This window comes from Canis lupus, chromosome 5, assembly GCF_011100685.1.
Source record: "Canis lupus familiaris isolate Mischka breed German Shepherd chromosome 5, alternate assembly UU_Cfam_GSD_1.0, whole genome shotgun sequence".
Classification (NCBI taxonomy): Eukaryota; Metazoa; Chordata; class Mammalia; order Carnivora; family Canidae; genus Canis; species Canis lupus.
The window spans coordinates 45,876,049-45,891,194 of NC_049226.1; positions in this window are offsets into that span (position 1 = coordinate 45,876,049).

The following is a 15,146-nucleotide window of genomic DNA, read 5'->3' on the forward strand; positions in this document are numbered from 1 at the left end:
TACTCCTTATATATCTGAGGAGCTCTAATATAAGAGCACTATGTAGACAATTCCTACATACATGTATAGCGCCTCTCTGAAGAAGGAACGGTGTTTCTCATTTCTTTGAAAAATATGAAAGTAGACGACAAAGAGATTCCATGATCCGATTTACACGCCATCAAAAGCATCAAGCAATAACCTAGCTCTGTGACATCTAGATGTTTCTCATGGATCAAGTCCTAAGGTAAGGGAGATTTTTCACTTTAAGCCAGCCTGTGGTGAATTTAAAATTTGGAGAGCCATAAAGACCAGTACATGGACTGCTGTCTCAGTCAGATTCTCCACAGCTAAAGAAATTTGAATCACAAAGTTATAATTAGACTAGAAGCTCTTGCCCACTACAATCATATCTATTCACAATGACTCCATTATGTCTTAACTTTCACTTGAATACGGGCAACCTCTTTACTCCCCAGGAGGGGAGGTTAATTTTCTTTAAAATTCTTTCCACTTAGCAGTGAATAGAATGCTCTAAAGATGCACTCTATTTAATAGGCGCAACAGCTGCCAAACAGGGCTACTGGCAAGCTTATCTAAATTTTTAATCATTGTGGAAGATGAACACAGAGGGAAAGAATGATTATAAATTCTCCCACTAGTGTAGCAATGAAAATATCCGAACAGCACTGCAAAGACCAATTTCCATTTTGTGGAAATAAGTTTTGCCAGGCACATAGCACTACTTTTTTCTCACAGTCAAAAAATACTTCCAAGACATATATATTCCTTTAGGTATTACAAGATATATATTCAACTGGATGTTCTTATTAACAAAAATATCCATTTTCTTTTAAAAACCATGTCCCATGAATGCAAAAATTGTCAAACTAAAGCAAGAATTTGATTTGGGAAAATAATATATTGAAGGAAATATGTGGATAATAGAGGATACTGAAAAAAATAGTTCCCCCATCACTAAGAAAAAAACAAGGAATTGTTAAATTATTGAAATAAAACTCTACTAAGTTGATCTTTTAAAATTTCACAAATGGGAAAAAATTCTGATTACTCTTTTAATATTTGGGGGATGATGTCAAGAGAAAGCCATTTCCACAGTCAGCAAATATTGGTCATGCTACACCTAGCATATAAAGTCATCTATAGGCTCTCTTCCTAATACATGTGCATCTGCGAGATGTATAGAATAGGTATGAAGACCACACACTTTGGTTCTGGATTGTTTGGGTTCAAATGCTGACTCTGCCTCTCAGAAGCTTTGTGATACTACAGAGCATCCTTCTCCCTCTTGTGCCTCAGCTTCCTCCCCTATGATGAGGACAATAATAGCATCCCTCCTATTGGGTTATTGTGAGAATCAAATGATCTACTGCATGTGATCCCCTAAGAACAATGCCTGGCCCATTTTGAGCACTTGGGAAGGTTTAGCTGTTTTTATTATCCTAACTTAATTGAGGGTTATTATTTCTTTCCTATTGAACCATAAGAACAGGTGTCAGCATGTCATTGCTGGGTTGCTATGACATGTTGACATGTTCAAGCCACCGCAAGGTCAGTATGGCTGGAGGAGAGAGAGTGAGATGGGGAGTAACTGGCCATGAGTGATACAAAGGCTCACCTGGGGGTTGGGTGGTTGCATATGTGCGGGAAATAGATTGTGTAGGACCACACAGACGAATCTGAACTTTGCCTTTCACTTAGTGTGATGGGAGTTCTCACAGGGTTTGAGGCTAAAGAGTGCCCTCATCGGAGCTGTTTTACACATCCTGGCTGCAACACAGGAGATCAATGGGGGAGGCAAGGAAACCAATGAGTAGTTTTTTCAGTAATCCAGAGAAGAAATGGTGGTGACTTTGATTAGAGAAAGGGGAAGTGATGAGAAGTGACCACATCTGGATATGTTCTGAAAGTGGAGCCAACAGGATTTCCTGATGGATTGGAAATGGAATGTGAGAGAAAGACAAGCAAAGGTGGCTCCCATATTTTTGGCCAGGAGATCAAGAAGATTTGATAATAAAGAACAAGTCCTAGAGAAGTAAGTTTTAGGTTGTGGATGATTAGAAGTTCTGCATACTTATTCCATAATTTTGCTAGGGGAAGATTTGCCACCAATAGTTCACTTTCGAAGAAAGACACATGCTTGATTTCATAAAAAAATCCACTATTATTGAATTATTGGCAAATGATCTGTAAACACACTAATTTACCCCATAGGTATCTTAGTTAATTGAAAAAATCGTTTAAAAATATGGTCACTGTAAAAAAGTAACATTTTTATTACTTCTGAAAATGAGAAAACCTGATTTTTTTAAATTTTTTTTTAAATTTATTTATGATAGTCACACAGAGAGAGAGAGAGAGAGAGAGGCAGAGACAGAGGCAGAAGGAGAAGCAGGCTCCATGCACAGGGAGCCCGACGTGGGATTCGATCCCGGGTCTCCAGGATCGCGCCCTGCGCCAAAGGCAGGCGCCAAACCGCTGCACCACCCAGGGATCCCGAAAACCTGATTTTTAAAAACTTTCTCCTGGTTATAAACATAATGTATATGCACTACAAGAAATTTAGAAAATAAATAAATAAATAAATAAATAAATAAATAAATAAATAAATAAAAGAAATTTAGAAAATATAATAAATTAGGAAGTAGGAAGAAGTAACCTGTAGTTTTACCATCTAGAGAAAATTGCCTTTAACAATTTTGTATGGCTTTTCCTTCTCTCTGCCTCATAAATCCATCCATGTAGTTACCCATAAGTGCATATTTATGCACATATTTCAACAATGGAGTCATATTTACATTTAATTTTATATACTGCTTTGTTCCTATGCCAATAAATATTTTTCTATATTCTATGGGCTCCAAATATTTCTAGATGGGTTGGTTCATCCTATCTCTTCACGTGGACATCCCTGATTTCCTTGTATTGATTACTTAATTGTCATCACCAATGAAGATTCTGCTCCCAGGACTGAGTGCCTAATCATCTCTTCTTCATCTCCAGTTACTCTTAATTACTCTCATGACTTTATTTGTCTATATGCTGACCACGCTCCAATTTATATTATCAACACAAGCCTCGCTCTCCTCTCCACACTGTATACCCAATGTCTCCTCATCATAGTTTTTTTTCATCTTGGTTGATGGCAACTCCATCCTTCTAGCTGCTCAGCCAACACATTAACATCATCCTTTACTCTTCCCTTTCATACTTCACATCCAAGTGGTCAAGAAATTCTGGTGACTCAACCTTTCAAATATATCCAAACTCTGGTTACCTCTCACCTTCTTCACTGCCACCATCTCAGTCTGAGTGGCCATCATCTTTTGCCTGGATTATTAGGTAGTTGTCCCAATAGTTCCCTTCTCCCTGACACTCTCTTGTGTGTCTTCAACATGGATCCAGAGTTATCCTTTAAAAATCCAACTAAGGTCACATCACTCCTCTGCATAGGACCCTCCAGTAGCTCTCCATTTCACTCACAATAAAAGCCAAAGTCCTTAAATGAGGCACAAGGCCCAACACAGTCTGCCTTTCTGCCACCTCCTACTAATCTCTCCATCCTTGTCACTCCCCTACCCTTGTCAATCTTTCTTCATTCACAGATTCCAGCTGCACTGTTCCAGCCTTGCTCTTTCTTAAACAGCCACACAAGACCTCATCCTAGGGCCTTTCAACTGGCTGTACCTCTGCCTAGAAGGCTCTTCCCTTAGATAACCACATGACCCTCATCTCCTTCAAATCTTAGCTCAAACCTCACCTTCTCAATGAGCTCCACTGGACCAGCCTGTTCCTGAAATTTTTCTTTTTCTTTATACTGTTTTTATATCTATATACTTACTGATTCTTTAAAAAATTTTTTTCACTCTTCTCCACTAGAATATAAGCCCTATAGAACTGGGATTTTTGTTTTGTTTGTAATTGTATGTAGTACAATATGTATAGAGTCCCTGGCACTTGGCATTCTCAACAAATATATGTTCAGTAAATGAGTGCCACTCTTTTATGTATGACATTTTTACAAGAAACTTTTTTTCAGTTTTGCATTCAAAATATTTTTTAGTAGTGTATACTAATATTTCTTTGGGCAGTGTTTATCCTGATAATATTTTTTCAATTTTGATCACTCTATGACAACATGTGAATTAGGTACTGCTTTAAAATGTACTGGGGATTTTGTTTTTATTCAGGTATGGTGAGGCCAGCAGATCAAGACATTACTGCCATTTCAAAGATAATTTGATGTATATTCGCTAAATATTGGATTATTATTGGTAATCATTTTGTAATACGTACATATTTCAAATCACCATGTTGCACACCAAAAACTAGTAACAATGTTATTTGCCAGTTATATCTCAGCAAAACATGACCAGGGTGGGGTAGGGTGGGGAGATAGTTGGTAATTCACAGTTCCTAAGACAGCAGGGCGTGCCATGCTGTGCAATACCACTTGGGGAAATACCAAGACAGGTCAGTAGGCTGAAGGAATGTGGAGAAGAAAAGGGCACGAGCCTTTATTTTGGTTTCTGTGGAAAATGGGAAGAAAGGCAGCATAAGCAGATTTAGGATTGGGAAGTTTGAGTAACTTCAGTATGCACTGGGCAACAGGGGTAATCCATTGTTGTACATGGCCCTGGGGCCTTGGCTAAGGGGATAATGTCCTAGGCTATAAGAACCTCATAAAAGGAAGGTGGAGGTAAGGACTCAGGATTGGTTGGTTTACATATGAAAAATCATATTTGCAATCTCTAGAAATTGGCTAATCCCGAGAGTGGCAGTCTTTTCCTGGGTCCACAAAGCATTAAGATACCAAAGCATCATAAAATACAGAAAATAAAAACTATGATTAATACAGGTAATTTTTTAAAAAGATTTCATTTATTTACTTGACAGAGAGAGAGAGAGAGAGAGAGAGCGAGCGAGCGCATAAGCAGGGGGATTGGGAGAGGGAGAAGCAGGCTCCCCACGAGCAGGGAGCCTGACTCAGGGCTCGATCACAGGACTCTGGGATCATGACCTGAGCTGAAGGTAGACCTCAACCGACTGAACCACCCAGGTACTGGTAATTTTTTTTAAAAAGATTTTTATTTTTGGGCACCTGGGTGGCTCAGTGGTTGAGGCACTGGCACAGGTCATGATCGTGATGCTGGGGTCTCGGGATCAAGTCCCTTGTCAGACTCCCCATGGGGAGCCTGCATTGCACTCTGCCTATGTCTCTGCCTCTTTCTCTGTGTCTCTCATGAATAAATAAATAAAATCATTACGAAAAAAAGATTTTATTTTTTAAAGAATCTCTACACCCAACTTGGGGCTCGAACTTACAACCCTGAGACCAAGTCTCATGCTCTACTAAGCCAGCCAGGTGCCCCAATACATATTCAAATTATAATTTGAGAAGTTTTCAGTTTCATTCGGGCCTTCTAATACGCTCTTCCCTTACCTGGGACACCTTCCCTTTCCTTGTTCACATGACCATGACTCACCCTTCAGATCCTAACTTGAAGGTCATTGGTCAGGTTGGCCATATGAGAGAAGAACTTGTTCTTGCCATTCATCCCAGAACTTAGCATGGTGCCTGACATGTGCTGGAGGCTCCTTGAACATCTTCATGATTTTAGAAAGGAACATAACACAAGTATCAACCCTCAACTTATTGGCCTCTGTCTGAGTAAAAATTACAAATCTATTTTCCAAAGAGTTAAAGTGGAGGCATTTCAAATATTTGGATGACTGGGATTCAGTTTCTATTTTCTTCCTATTGACTCTACCAACTTTTCTCTTCCAGGTTACAGTCCTGTAGAAGCCATAGATGTGGGGGAAGAGTTTTAAATTAGCAACTGAATACGTCAATGAACAGCCTGACATTGCAATTTGAAGGTAGTGCATTACACAATTTCCAGAACTTTTTAAATCTCCTATTTAAATTTAGTAGGTCAGACAAGTTCTTAAAGACTTCACACTGTTAACAACTTTCAGTAGTGCTATTAATGCAAGCACTTTCTCAGCTTTGAAACATATGTTCCTATTTCCAAAGTAAGATTTTGGAGTTGTTGGAAACTTTAGAAATTTGACCTGGTTTCATGATTTCAAAAAACCCAAAACTTTACAAGTTGGACTATTTATATACCATACATATTTTGTTCTATTGCCTTGGGAAAAAAAGACTCAATTCAAATGATTCTGCACTTTCTCCCTCTAACTCACTGTAATGTTTAAAATAGAGAATGGCCTGACAAGAAGTTGCACACTGTGGTTGCTCTTAAATGTCTGACCAAGGGATAATAAGAAGTGAGAAGTGCCATTTGATGACATTATACATCAATTTGCATTCTTTTCCTTTGATGAGAAGCTTTCTGAAGTTTCCAGCTGAAGCCTATTGCCCCTAAGCAATAAAGGAGAGGTTTTCACCTATGCCTAGCTTTTACTTACAAGTGAATTTGAACGCCAATAGAATTATCATGTAATTTTTTAAAAAGATTTATTTATTTAGTCATGAGAGATAGAGAGCGGGGGGCAGAGACAAGCAGAGAGAGAAGCAGGCTCTTCGCAGGAGCCCCCTGTGGGACTCGATCCCAAATCCCAGGATCACGACCTGAGCCTAAGGCAGACTCTCAACTGCTGAGCCACCCAGGTGTCCCATATCATATAATTTAATAAAAGCTGACATTTCCCATGTCACGTATGTTTATTTTTCCTATAGAAAGAGCAGGGAAGGTGACTCAGAAATGTCCTTTTCACAACCCCAGATACACATTTTTGTCAAATTTTAAAAAATATTTTATATATCTATTCATGAGAGACACTGGGAGAGGCAGGCTCCATGCAGGGAGGTGATGGGGGACTCAATCCCAGGTTCCACAGATCATACCCTAAGCCGAAGGCAGATACTCAACCACTGAGCCACCCAGGCATCCCACATTTTTGCCAATTATTAAGTAGGAACATTGAGAAAGTAGGAGTAAAGACACAGCTCTCCATCATTCATTCTTCCAGGTTGCCAGTCAGGAAGCATGGGTCAAGCCCCAGCTGTGTGCCTGGCAGCCTGGGTGATGGAAGTCTGAATTGAGAAATGCAGTCCTTGTCCTCACAGAAGAGTATCATCATAGAGCTCTCTTAGTGGGCAGGGCTTCTCTCCTTATGCTCCCAAAGATATTTGTATTAGACAGACCTCCAATATTCAAGAAACAAAAGCCAAGTTGATCCAGAAAAGCAAAAATGGAAAAATTCTTATAAAGTATAGGGATTTCTCATGGAACTTAAGGTACTAAGGACTTTAGGAAGGAGTAGGACCAGCTCTGTCACCTGAATCTGGCAGCACCTGGTTGCTATCTCTGTCCTCACTTTTCTTTCTGCACATTGACAACGTTCTTTTCTTCTCTGAGGGCTATTTTTCTCTGCCCTTAGTACCCAAACCTGAAAAGATGGTCACCTCCTCAGCTCTCAAGTTTATATTTCTTCTATTCAAAAGGATTTGATTTGGGAATCTTTTTATCTCCGAATGTTCAGGAAATGTAATTTGGTTGGACTAGCTTGGGCCACATACTCACCCAAGGACCCACTTATGTCATGTACACTCTTGGGTCCTTGGAGTCACCTCTATAACCTTGTGGATTTAGAACAGGAGTTTGGGTACACTTCCCTGACAAGTCGTCTGGCTGTACAAATAACCCAGTATGTGTCCATAATAACATCGCAAACTAATTTTTTTCTCTTAGCCAAAAAAGGAGTAGTCATTGTTAAAAGTTTGGGAAATAAAGAAATATAGAGAAAAAAATGTAAATATCTATAATAGCGACGTTAAAAAATCCACTGTTAACATTTTAGTATATTTACTTTAACTCTTTTTCTATGCAAACTAATCTTTCTCTCTCTCTACACACATATATATATAAATCTGGTGGGGCGCCTGGGTGGCTCAGTCAGCTAAGCCTCTGCCTTCAGCTCAGGTCATGATGTCAGGGTTCTGGGAGAGATCCCTGCTTAGCAAGGAACCTGCTTCTCCCCCTGGCTTTGCCTCTCCCCCTGCTCATACTCTGTCTCTCGTGCTGTCTCTCTCAAAAAAAATAAAATCTTAAAAAAAATCTGATATTAAACACCCAATTTTGTAATTTTTTTCCAAACTTAATACTATTACATTTTGAACATGTCTTCATGAAATTATATATCATTGGGGTGTCTGGCTGGCTCAGTTAGTCCGGCACGCAACTCTTGAGCTCAGGGTTGTGAGTTTGAGCCCCATGTTGGGTGTAGAGATTACTTAAAAATAAAATCTTTAAAAAAAAAATCACATAAAGACAATAAGTGACTACAAGATACTCTATTGCATAATTTCTTTAATCAGCTCTCTATGATTTTTTCACTTCTGATTTGTTGCTTTAAAAAATGAGATAATGCAATAATATCCTTGTAAATAAATCTTGATGTACTTCTGTAATTATTTTAATTGTTAAAAGGGGGACAATAACATAAGGTTTTAAAGATATCTGTGGTTTAAGGGAAGTGTAGTAAAAAGTTAATTGAACAACTAGGCTCATCACCACTACTGAGAAGCATCCCTAACATAGACAGGAGGACAGCAGAATTGTGGAGTAATCACCATCTATGCAACCACTTCCTTTTTCATCTGTCACTGGTAAATTATTGCTAGTTTTTTCTAGCACTTGAACCTTTCCTCTGAGCCCTCAACACTCCCTACCTGTGCATTTGCATGATCCTTGCACTGAGCACCATCCTTCTGATAACAGTTCTAACATTTATTATGGTTGTTGACATGAGCTTGTGGGTTCCTGGAGGGCAAAGGCTGCGTATTCCTATTCTCTGTATGTCTAATATCCAGCACAGAGCCTGTTACACAATATATGGTCAATGAATTTGTGAATCAGTAAGTAAATGAATGAATAAGTAAATAAGTAACTCAACTGATCGATTTCCTAACTTCCCACTAAGCACAAGAATTTCTATAGGCTTTCCTTGACTGCCTCCAGTGTTCAAGCCTGTGGAGAAAATGCGGTGGAGTAAATTCATGGTGTATTTATTCACTAATCCAATAAAAAGCTATCCAGTGCCTATTCCATGCTACTGGGGACTCATATTTCTCTGGCGATTCTTACACAGCACACCTGGGTGGTTCGAGGTACGGTGCTCTGAATAATGACTATGGCCTCCAAACATATTTTTCCGCAAAGAATGTTTAATATTAAGACATTTCAGATACAAATTTAAATCTGAATCTAAAAACTGGCAATCTGGGATCCCTGGGTGGCGCAGCGGTTTAGCACCTGCCTTTGGCCCAGGGCGCGATCCTGGAGACCCGGGATCGAATCCCACGTCGGGCTCCAGGTGCATGGAGCCTGCTTCTCCCTCTGCCTATGTCTCTGCCTCTCTCTCTCTCTCTCTGTGACTATCATAAATAAATAATAATAATAAAAAATTTAAATAAAATAAAAACTGGTAATCTTTATGGCAATAATGTTAAAGTCAGCTGCTCTGTTTTATTCATTCATTTATTTTATTTTGAGAGGGAGAGTGTGAGCCTGCAAGTGGAGGATGGGGGGAGGGGCAGAGGGCGAGAGAAAATCTTAAGCAGGCTCCTCTCTTAGCAGGGAGTCCTAGGTGGGGCTCCATCTCACCACCCTGAGATAATGACCTGAGCTGAAATCAAGAGTCAGACACTTAAATCACCTGAGCCACCCAAGCGCCCCTGGCTGCTCTAGTTTAGCTGGGAAGATTTATCAACCTCTTCAGGTTGTCAGATTTATTAATTCCCTTATCCAAGAAACACCTTTTGAATGTCTATCTTGAGCCTATAGGTTCTGGTAGGTATTTGACATTATGACCTCTGCAATAGACTAATTAATCTGGGTAGCTAGAAGCAGTGGAAGCAGAATAAATAGGGTATATGGTAGAAACAACTCCCTGGGACTGAGCTCTTGGCTAAGAATTAAGAAACTGGATTTGAGTTCCAGCCTTGTCATCACCTAGCTTTGTGGCCCTGAATAAAACCTTCATGAGTATCGATTTCCTGATCCATACAAATGAGGTGATTGGAGATTATGTCCAAAATCCTTCTAGCCTTCTAGCCCTAATATTCAATTATAAAATCACCATTTCTCAAGTCAGGGGAAGTAAAAAGTACCCACATATTGGAGTGTTGAAAAGTTTTGGAAATAGATCATGGTGACGATTGCACAACAAAGTAGATGTACTTCATACCACTGAATTCTACACTTACTGTGGTTAAAATGGCAATTTATACGTATTTTGTCATAATAATTTTTCGGGACGCCTTGGTGGCTCAGCTGCTGAGTGGCTGCCTTTGCCGCGGGGCGTGATCCTGGAGTCCCGGAATCGAGTCCCATGTAGGCTCCCTGCATGGAGCCTGCTTCTCCCTCTGCCTGTGTCTCTGCCTCTTGCTCTCTCTGTGTCTCTCAAAGATAAATAAAATCTTTTAAAAAATATTTTTTTAAAGATTAAACTATTTATTTGAGAGAGAGAGAGATTGAGAACATGAGTGGAGGGAGGGGTAGAGGGAGAGGGGGAAGCAGACTCCCCACTGAGTCAGGAGCCTGACTTGGGGCTTGATCCCGGGACCCTGAGATGATGTCCTGAGCCAAAGGCAGATGCTTAACCCATTGAGTCACCTAGGTGCCCCTAAAAATGTTTTTATATGTATTTAAAAAGTACAATAATTCGTTTTGTTTTTTTAAAGATTTATTTATTCATTCATGAGAGATGCAGAGAGAAAGAGAAAGGTAGAGCCACAGGCAGAGGGAGAAGCAGGCTCCTCACAGGAGCCCGATGCGGGACTCGATCCTGGATTCCGGGATTATGACCTGAGCCAAAGGCAACTGCCCAACCGCTGAGCCACCCAGGTGTCCCCAAAAAGTACAATAATTTGGACCCAGTCTTGCAACATCAAAGATCAACCAGTCCATCCATTAATGAATGAGATTTAGGAGAACTTGAGGAGGAGGGGAGAAGCACGCATAGTTCAACTCTGGCCTAAAACGTGTATGGTTCTGGTGCAAAGGTGCTTTGGCCTCCATGCTTCCCTTAGCGTCTTGCCTCGATGCCATCTCACCGGCTGCCCCAGCTCCTCACGTCAGAGACTGGTTGCCGCTCCAGGCTGGCCACTCCCTCCATCACTAACCCAAAGGAGGAAACTACCACATCCTCTACCAATCTGGACCAACTTGTAAAAATGTTCTATTTTCTCTCTTTGCTTTTTCTTCCAACTGAGATAGGTTGAAGTTCTTAAAACTAAAATTAACTAAGGCATATTTGCAAAATGCCAAAATAGTCTGAATTTCAGTCTGCCTCATATATTATTACTCCTGTAACTGCTGCTATTCTTTCTAGATAATGTTTTTGGCTGCTATTTAATGCCAGGAATTGTTCCTAATGCAGCCATTCATTTAATCCTCATAACAACCCCCAAATATTTTACCTTTTTAATCTTTCATTCATTCATTTGGTTGGAAGTACAGCTTCCTTGTTAGGAATACCAGCCACCCCCCTCCTTCCAGCCTGGGTCCCGTCTTTGCTGAAATCCTACATTCACGTCCTCCTTCCTGTAAGTTCTCAAGAGAAGGCCCTTAGGAGACCTGCAGAGGACAACTACTCGCAGGCCGCATCTTTATCTCTCAAGAGCACATGCCCATTTGCTCTGTTTCTTTTCCCTTTCCAGCTCTTCCATAATTAAAAGGCTGAACTGGTGTCCTTTTCCTATTCATCTATCCTGCTTCCCATCTCTGTAAACTGACTCCTGACCATGAAACACATGCTGATCAGGTCAGGGGACGACTTGCGATTCTGCTCCTCCATCCCCTTCTCAGACCAGCCACACTGCACTCACAACACACAGTCTCCACAAATAAAGCACCTGCCCAACACCCACATTTAATGACTGTGACACATTCCCCTTCTCCTTAAACCATGCTGGGCGTGGCCAGAGTTGCCTGTGGGCTGAGCATGGGTGACATCGTCAATGGGAGGATGGATGGCGGAGATGGGAAAGAGAAGATGAGTGTGTTTCGTGTAGAACGCATGAGTTTAACTTAGAGCAAAATGAAAATTTCAAGCATTGTATCATGACAGACACAAAACTAGACAATTTTATTAATTTCATTTCTTGAGGTCAACTTACAGACTTTGAAATGCACTGATCACAACTGTCCAACTTTAACAATGGATTTGTTCACATGAGCCCCATCTTTCCACCCACCCGAGGGCCCCTCACCAGTTTATCTCCACTACCCTCAGAAGAGCCACAGCTTTGATTCTTTTTCTCACTATAGAATAGTTTTGCCTGTTATTCATCTTGATGGATTTCATCCTAGGAGAACTTCATCTCCGTGGATTTACTCGTCATTCACTCTTCAGTGTCTGGCTTCTCTTGCTTAGCATATCATCAGCTCCTCTATTCTTATTGCCCCATAGTGTCTTCCTGTTATGCATCTGAATTCGAATTATTGTAAAATGCAAACAGTATGCAATTACATTTGTTTTGCAAAAATTTGGAACATTATACATAAGAAGTCTGATATCCTTTGGCCACTGCCACCCCTTTCTCCTTGCACCTGAAGACAATTTGTTGGAATATGTTGTGTTTTTTTAAACAGCAGGTATAACATTATACGTACCTCTGTGCAACTTACTTTTTTTTTTTTACTCAATAATACGTCTTGTAGATACAACCATGTTCATGCCCAGAGATCCACCTTATTTTTAAAACAGCTTCATAATATTTCATAATACATCTTCCACACTTGTGTCATTACTGAGATGCTTTCCAATTCTTTCCATTTCAACAAACGCTTCTGTAAACAAATTTGTCACGTTTCCTTGTGTTTCTATAGGATACATGTGGGGAAGTGAAATCAGACTGTGTGCATTTAAATTTCAGTAGATTTGCCAAAGTAGCTATACCAATGTACATGCTCCCACCAATGCTTAAGAGTGTTATACAACTTTGAAAGTTCTGCAATTTATGGGTGAAAAACCTTTATTTAGCTCATTTTAATTTGTATTTTATTAATTCTAGAAATGTTGAACATTTCTTCACATAATTACTGGCTATTTGTATCTTCTTTTTTTACTGAAGAGAAACTGGCTTAAGTTTGTATTGGGCAATTTCTTCTTTGCCTCATAGTTTAATTAGGTTATTCATTATTGTTAATACATTAGTTTTAATACATATTATTGTCAGTGCCAAGCCTTTGTTCTTTTTTTCAATTAGGTTTTTTGGGGTTATTTTTGTAGTACAAAGATTTTAATTACACCAACCTTTGAGTTATGACTTTCGCTTTTTCAGCAGGTCCTGTCTAAGAAAGTCTTCCTACATCAAGGTCATGAGCATGGGGTTTTACTTCCTTCTGATATTTCTGTAGTTGACAGGTTGATTTAGAAGAGCTTATGGGACATTCTGATAAGGCAATTTCAACCTCTTCCAATCTTTTAGCAAAGGAATTTATCCCTATAATTTTAGGCATCTTGAATTTTCAACTATCTTTCTCGCTCCTATTTTCGGTTCAGAGGAGAGAAATAAAAAATGTGAAATCATTCCATTTTAGTATCTTTTGTCCCTTTCTGAATTCACCTCAAATTCTGGTCAGAAATAAGTTTCTTCACTCAGCAAATATCATTATGTGCCTGCTCTAGAGAGGCACCAGGACGCAGCACACAGACAGACAGACACCCCTGACTGTCCCGCTGCTTAGCCTGCTGGGAAGGCAGACATAAAACAAATAACTGCGTGTGATGACAGCAAAGGAGGAGATGTCTCACATGGGGTGCTGTGAAATACCCACACGCAGCTGAGCTCCAACTGTGCTGGGGATTGGAATAAAAGTGGCTTGGAGCTTTTATCCCGTGCCCTGTAGCAAATCCAATGACCTTCCCAAGACTCCTGTGAACTCCTCAGAGCTCCTGGGGCCTCTGGCCTTGAGGTGTGGTTCCCTCAGCTGCTCCACTGGCCTCTTACCCCCCTACACTGCCGGCCTCCTCTCTGCTCTGGCCCAGCTCATCGCCCTTGGTCCATCTCCCTTCATTTCCTCTGAAGTCACTCGCTCAGGGCTTGTGTCCAGGAATCCTCAGTGAAGCCCAGAGGAGGTGCAGGTACAGACGAAACCACCAGACAAATCCATCGCCGATGCTCCCTGAGCCTCCTTGCCACCTGGTGCCCCACACGCTCTCCCTGGTCACCTTGCTCTGGGGGCACCAGGCCGTCACGTCTGGTGGCCCTCTCCTGCCTTGAGACTCCCCACTTGTCCCCAGCTTGTTGCTTCCCAAGCCCCTTCAGAAGCACCATCTACCCTAGCTTTTTCTGCAGATCCATTCCACCTGATGAAGAGTCTCCTTCTTTTGCAGCGCAGGACTGGCAGGGGATTCAGAGTTTCAGGCTGTTTTTCCTCTGCAAGTGTGAGGACAGTATAAAGATGGATCTTCCCCGTAATGATCTCTGTTAGCAGGCACAAGCAGCCACAGCCAGCTCTGGGTTAAATAACTTTTCCCCTGCAACAGGGGAAGCTAATGCAGGTGGGTGGTCTCTGAGGAAGAGGCACTGAGGCTGAGATCTGAAGGAGGAGCAGTAGTTACGCAGGGGAGCAGTGGGGCAGTTGCGGGGGGGGGGCATGGAGAGGAAGTACCCCAGGCAGAGTGAGCAAGGCATAGATGAAAAATTAAGAGAAGACAGTGGCGGGATTCCTGGGTGGCTCAGCGGTTTGGCGCCTGCCTTTTTGGCCCAGGGTGTGATGCTGGAGACCCGGGATCGAGTCCCGCGTCAGGCTCCCTGCATGGAGCCTGCCTCTCTCTCTTTCTAAGTCTATCATGAATAAGTAAATAAAATCTTAAAAAAAAAAAAAAAAAGAAGAAGAAGACAGTGGGAATGAAGAGACTGGGGGTAAAATGGCTTTATCCTCAGGGCAGAGTGAGGGTGGTCAGTGGCAAAAGGTTAAAGTGTGTTAAACAAGTAGCAGGTTTTAATTTTACATTAAAAATAAGATTGCTCTGCTATAATGAGATATTACTTTATATGCACTGGGATGACTATAATTTTTTTTTGAGAAAGGAAAATCAGCGTTGTCAAGGAAGCAGAGAAATTGGAACTCTTGTACATTGCTGGTAGGAACGCAAAACAGCACAGC